Source organism: Lycium barbarum, chromosome 10, assembly GCF_019175385.1.
Source record: "Lycium barbarum isolate Lr01 chromosome 10, ASM1917538v2, whole genome shotgun sequence".
In the NCBI taxonomy this organism is placed as follows: domain Eukaryota; kingdom Viridiplantae; phylum Streptophyta; class Magnoliopsida; order Solanales; family Solanaceae; genus Lycium; species Lycium barbarum.
This window is the reverse complement of record NC_083346.1, coordinates 62,550,679-62,557,490: the sequence shown is the minus strand read 5'-3', so window position 1 is coordinate 62,557,490 and position 6,812 is coordinate 62,550,679. Positions and strand designations below refer to the sequence as shown.

Genomic DNA, 6,812 nt, shown 5'->3' with positions numbered 1-6,812 from the left:
TTGAAGGAACAATTATTATAAGTTGAGATCAACAAGAATGAATAAAATTGAGAAAATCATGAAATAACTCAACATTCTCATAATAACACTGAAATCATAAACTTGGAACCTTTAAACATAAAATCATCACTATCACTGTAATCATCATAGAAACATTCTCATCTTTAACATGATGCGACGCTTTAAGAATCATGAACTTCTAGCTTTTGAAAACAAGGAGGTTATGGAAACATTTATGGAATCATAACATAGGAATCATGCCTTTGAAAGAAAGGACTAGCCTTAACATACCTGTTCGACCTCCTATTAGCCACGCTTATCCGTCCGAGCTCGTAAATCTACATTCGAGAGGATTTACACTAACGTTAGACTCATTATCGCACACTTGTTCTAAGTTTTCAAATCAAACTATTTTATATCCTGCCGAAAATCGGGCAGCATCTCCCCTGTTTATATGCCTAGCCCGAAATCTCAATTCAGCAAACAACAACAACAACAATACCAACATTAACCATAATATTCTCAATACCAAAATACTTCATAAACATCCCATATGGTGTTTATCCCATATTTCCACCAAAAGAATAATTTTATAACTATTTAACAACTCTATCTTCGTAAAGAAACCAAAACTAATATAGGGAGAGATTCATACCTTATTCTTACAAGAACATCAATATCTTCAGTGTTCGCCTAGAATCCAAACCGGAATCCACCGCAAAACGAAACTGCAATCACAACCACGCGCTATCTGAACCTAAACTAAAACTCCGCCGCTTGAAAATCACTCATTTGTGATATGCTCACCTCTCTCATCTGTTTTCTGGAAATAATGATGAAAATAAAGGGGTTCTACCCCTTATATAGGTTGTCAAAGTCGGTGGAACTGACTTAGTAATTGGCCTTCGCGAACGCGAGGTCCTCTCGTGAACCTGAAGGTCTGAATTTCCATGGCCATCGCGAACGCGAGGCCATCTCGTGAACGTGAAGGGAAATTCTGCCCAGTTTACCCAATTTTTCATCTTCCGCCCATTTGACCTCCAATCCTTCCAATACTTCTCATACTTGATTGTAAACCCTTATAACCATAAAATAGGTGTATATCACTATAGACCGCGATTAAAACAACTAACACCTAACTAACAGGTGTAACATCCTCCCCCCCTTAGAAACATTCATCCTTGAATGTTAAAACTTTCAGGAATTTCTACAAAAAATTTCTAGAGTTTTCCTTGTAATCGTACCACTACTATCCTGTCACAACAACCCAGAATATGCAATGCCTCACCGGGCATTAACATTTATATCTGCACTGGCCACACGTGGCCAAGAAATTATGTTAGAAAAGCATTACATACCTGAGGGTAATGATGTCTCTGGCTGGAGCTCTTTGTTCTCGTGTACATAATCAGAAGTCAACTAGTATCCCGTCCTCGCTCTGTTTCCGTTATAGAAATCTTGCCTTACTATGTCACGGCTACTCGCCATCCTGCGAATACTCTCTTTTCTCATTCTTTACTTCCCTATTAATGGTCTCGCTCGTTACTTCCCTATTAGTGGGTAACTCCATTGTTAACTACTTTGATGCTGCCTCGAGCTATCCCTTCTTATACTCGTTATCTTTTATATGCACTACATTGCCTCCTTGTCGCATCTTTTCACTTCTATCTTTCATGACTAATAATTCCTGGCTAATGAATTAAGGGGGACAGCGGAACTTATTAGACCTCTTCATGGAATATCTAATTATACCTCGCTTCTTTAACTCTAGCCTCCCTTCTCTTCTTCTTCTTCTTCTTCTTCTTCTTCTTCTTCTTCTTCTTCTTCACGACTATCTCCTTAACACCCTTAAAATTCTTCTTACTCTGTGTTCCCAATTCTGATTTACGCTTATATTATATTTTTAAAAGTTAACACTCTACACCTTTCATTTCCACGACTCGTCCCTTCATCCGCTTAACTCATTTGTCCGGAATTCTCCTTGACTACTTATTTGCATCATAACTATGCATTATAGTTCTTCCAGTGTCCTGTCGCTTCTAGTTCTTATCATAAAATCCTTACAAGCTACACTCTTTCCCTTTTTCTCTTGGTCAAGTCTTCTTCTTTCTTTTCGCCGCTACGACCGGTTCATTTTTATAAAATTTTCCCCCTTGTATCTGTCTATCTTCTTTATGATCGAATCTTTATACTTTTTACAGAGGTTCTTATCCCATGCCACTGATCTATTGCCTCTTGGTCACCTTTATTAACTTATTATCCTCTCCCTTGTCCTTGGTGATTGCCCGATTTTCTTCAACCGATCCGTTAGTGCACCCTTCTTACTTTCGTTCTAATGGTTTTAAGTTCCTTTACTCCTAAATGCTCTTGTCCACTTGCCATTTAATAACACTGGCCCTAGAGTTTGTGGAATATCCTTTCAGAAGTGCACATTTATGCTATCTTTGAGTTATCTTTTTGGAAGGGTTTCTTCGTTTCCAAGGTAGTGTGGCATGTTATTAAGACTATACATTCACTTCTTCAGATGTCCCTCGAACGTCAGAAACTCCGTAGCATCTTTTGCTAAGTCCTGTTTATTCTTTCCCAGTTTACATCCCTGTTCGTTGTTATTGCTCTTCAGTCCCACTTATCAAAATGCATATGCGAACCCTCTACATTCGTCTTTTGTTCCATACTATATACCCCATTCTTTCCATATACTTACTTTCGAGATTCATCCAAATGGTTCTTTGTCGCTGTACTTACCTTCAAGATTCCCATCTTGAAACTTGAGTTAACCTTTTTTAGCAACATACCTCCATTGCTTACACCTCTCCTTTTCTCAGGGCATCCTACTCTCCTTACACTTGTATACTCACTTTCACCCTTTTCCTGATGTGATTGCATCAGGATTATCCGACTTTAATTTCAGAGAGACTACTGTCGCCTCGCCCTGTAACACTTACCACTCGAACTTCAATACCTCGCTCAATCAGTACCTTTAACACATTGCAACGTCGATTATCGGGGCACGCAAACTGATTGACCACACATAAAATATCGTATATACCTCTCCTAACACCTTACTTACAAAATATCCCCAATACTATTTTAAACTCGTCCTAGTTCTCTAACTGTAATACTTCTTCTCTCTCTTTGCCAAGCCGGTCCGCCTTATCTCTCACAATTATCTGGAGATTCCAACTGTGAGTTTCACACGCTTCTAATTTCCCTCAAGCTATTCTAGTCCCTCATCCTTCTCTTATGTCCGAATTTGTAGAACTCTTAGTACACTTCCCAGGGGGTCACCCATCCTAGTATTACTCTCACCCCAGCACGCTTAACTTTGGAGTCCTGATGGGATCCGGTGCGTTAATGCTGGTACGATCGCATCCACCTTGCTGCGTGACCTTTATCGCATGACCTAGAACAAGTTGAGGTTCTAACGGATCCCAATAAAATTTCTGTAATGCATCTCTCTCGGGATTGGGAAGATCCCTTACTTTCCTGACCAAGCAAATGCTAGTTTAGCCTTCGGAACTCTCAATAATAATGATCGATCAACACACGACTATCTCCCATTCCTAAATTTAAGATTCCTGGTAGGGGCCAAAACATTTTAGTCGCAGTTATCTATAAGCATTAGCTTTCTTGTTTTCATCCCTAATTCCGCTTCGTTTCTCCGTCACTCGGACTTTCGTGACATCCTTATCGTAGAACTTCGAGTAAGGCTTTCCTTGAAATCTTCTAACCTTATCCTATTTGAAGTGGTTCCTGGTTCCTCTTTCTTTTACCTTGGTTCTACCTTTGTCTTTTATTCATGTGTCCTTATATACCTATCTCCGTACCACATCCTTACCAACATATTTCACGTGCTAAAAGGCCTTTGTCAACATCTGGCTCTTTTAGTAACATACATTGTTCTCTTACCTCGGTTACCCCTTTGTACTTTTAAATCATTGGCATATTTATACTGAAGGGTCATATTTAAACATATACTTATCCCCTTCACTTCTTACCTAGAGAAGAAGTCACAACTCCGTTCTAATTATCTTGATGCCTCACTGGTGAAGCACTCTGAAAGGCTTAATCGGGTCATGTTTTGCCCCGATCGGACCAACAATATAGGGAGTAACAGATAGAAATGTAGGACTCAGACCAGTCAATACATATACATCGTAAGGAAATACTAACAATTTACCTGCAACAATGTCAGGTGAAGACTCAAGTCCCTATCGCCTAGCTAGTACATAGGTATGATGTTGAAGATTACTCGACCTGGACACTCCTCTTTGATATCTACCCTAGCCTGCTGATGTCTGAGAGCTTTGCCCTGGAGGACGTACGAATGACGAAGAACTGGTTGTTAATCCTGTGAGCGGGATTTTACCTTTACCATGCATCCATGGACAGTCACGCCTACGATGGCCGGGCCGAGCACAGGCATAGCAAACATCTGACCCCAATCGGCACGGTCCAGAATGTAGTTTACCACACTGGGTACATCATAGTATAGGTGGTCTCGTCTGACTGGAACCAATTCTAATATGAGAACTAGAAGCTCTGGAGCTATGAACTGGCCCAGAATAAATAGATCTATCAAACCCGGGTCCAAGAAACTGTGGAGGCGCACTAGCTGTTGAAAGAGCTGAGTGCCTAGGGAACAACTTCCTCGGGCCACTTCTGAACTCACTATCAATCCTTGAGGACCTGACCCTCTTCCTTTGTCCCCTATTACCGTGGCTCGCACCCTGTCGCTGATCTTGGGCTGCTACTAACCGGGTCAGCAAAAGGATAGCCTATCCCATCTCCTAAATAAATATATCAACCCGTCATTCAGAAAATAAAGTTTTCACTATACTATGAGTTTATATTTTGTACAGTTATATAAAAAGAATGCGAAAAGTAAATACAAACTGTGACTCGATGAAATCGTCGAGTTCCTTCCGAATGTCGTCTCCGGGATGTATCTCTGGGTACCTGTATAAACACTTAGTAAAAAATGTTAGTAAGAGAATAAATAACTATCGGACGAATTAAAGAAATAATGAATAAACTTAAAATAAAAAACCCGTCTTTTGTACATGGGAAGCCTTAGAAATCGACGAAAATTTCTTCATTGGCCATTTGGGTTTAGTATTCGCCCAAACATCAATCCAGATTAATAATATCATCATCGCCTCTTTCGAAAAAATTGGAACCTCCCCATAATAGCCTGTTTGGACAACTTCAACAAAAAAAAAATTGTTAAAACAAATGAAACCTTCAGATCTGTTGATGTTACGGACCAAAAACATTTGGTCTAAGCTAGCTTAGAAATATCAGAACATTGAAATTTTCTATTGTTATCAGCGTCACAGCGTCACAATTGAAAATGAGGGCAAGAAATAATTTTCTTGTTTCCACTTTTGCAGAGGGTTGTTGGTTTGGTGGATGGAGGGAGCAAAGGGCTGGTGGTGTTGGTCTAGAGCTCCGACGAAGAGCTCGTCGGAGAAGAAGGTGAAGGGGCTGTGCGGTGGTTGTGGTTGTTTGGTGGAGGTGTGGTGAGGAAGATGATGGGGGAGCGAAGAAGGAGGTGTGGGGGTGGTTTGGCGCGTCGCCGGAGCTCGGAGCTCCGGCGTGGTAGCGGCGGCGGCGTGGCTGTGAGAGAGAAGGTGAGGGGAGAAAACAAAAAAAAATGTTTAGCAAAAAATCTGTGTTGTGTGTGTGTAAATATGTGTAGAATGAAGATAAAATTAAACCCCCGAACTTCTTTTATAAAACAAAGTGACCCATTTTATTGTCCAAAAAATATAAGAGTGCACCCCTTTGTCCCCTCAATGCTTATTTTAATCCTTGGGTTATTGTCCAATGGGGATTTCACCCTTTTAACCAATGTATAAAAAATTTATTAATCAATGGATTAAGAACCCAACCCATCACCTCAAATGTCAACTTTTAAAAAGGTGAGGTGACCTTGACTTGATCGAATTTTTGCTCTGCGCTTAAAAATTAATTACTCTGATTTTCTCTGCACTGTCGGACTGTACTAAAATATAGTTAATTAATACATGTATAAATAATAACGTAAGTATAAAATTTAAATATTAATATGTAAGATATGAAAATGTATTGCTATAAAATTAAGAAACAATTATTAATTGCACAAATATGGTAGTATTACTCTATACATGTGCAAAATAATAATTCTTGGAAAATGACAACAAATTGATAAATTTCCTAAATTAAGGATAATCATAAATAAATTGTCGAAAAATGTAAAAATGTGTAAAAAAATGTATTTTGCGCTCTTTAACGAATCAGGGCCCCCTAAAACGTTACTTTTAAGCACGTCGAGCCAAAATTAGGTATCAACAGCTTGTCCTTCTTCGACCGGAGATGATGAAAGAGTTTTCGGACGAAGACGTTGACGTGTAGCCTATTTTGGCTCAGCCAACATTTACTAAAAGGATATGTATGCAGAACGAAGCCAGACGTTGATAGAGCTTTGACAATACTCTCCGTCCGTCAGCAAGGTTGTGATAAAAAGGGAAGGATTGTTCAGGGCCGAAAAATATTAGCGTACCCACGTCATCGCTTCCAAGGGTGCAAGATTGTATACTTGCTGGGGAAAGAATGATTCTCGCCCCGATGTGACCGAACTCTGCATAGAGCTTCCTACATATCTCGTCAATCACGAGAATCAGGTCAATGTAGTTCGAAAGGTGGTAACTAATGGATGTTGTGGAAAATTTTGATCGTCTAATCAAAATTTTGCCCCAGTGTTGTTGGAGTGGTCCTAGTAAGTGCAGGACGAAGAATGGTCGTGCTCGAATTTGAGCTAACTACATATC

At 39.8% G+C, this 6,812-nt stretch overlaps 1 pseudogene; it reads right to left on the bottom strand.

Moving 5' to 3' along the window:
- Positions 1-3,257: 3,257 nt before the first annotated feature.
- On the bottom strand, positions 3,258-3,374 carry LOC132616243 (5S ribosomal RNA; annotated as a pseudogene).
- Positions 3,375-6,812: the final 3,438 nt, after the last annotated feature.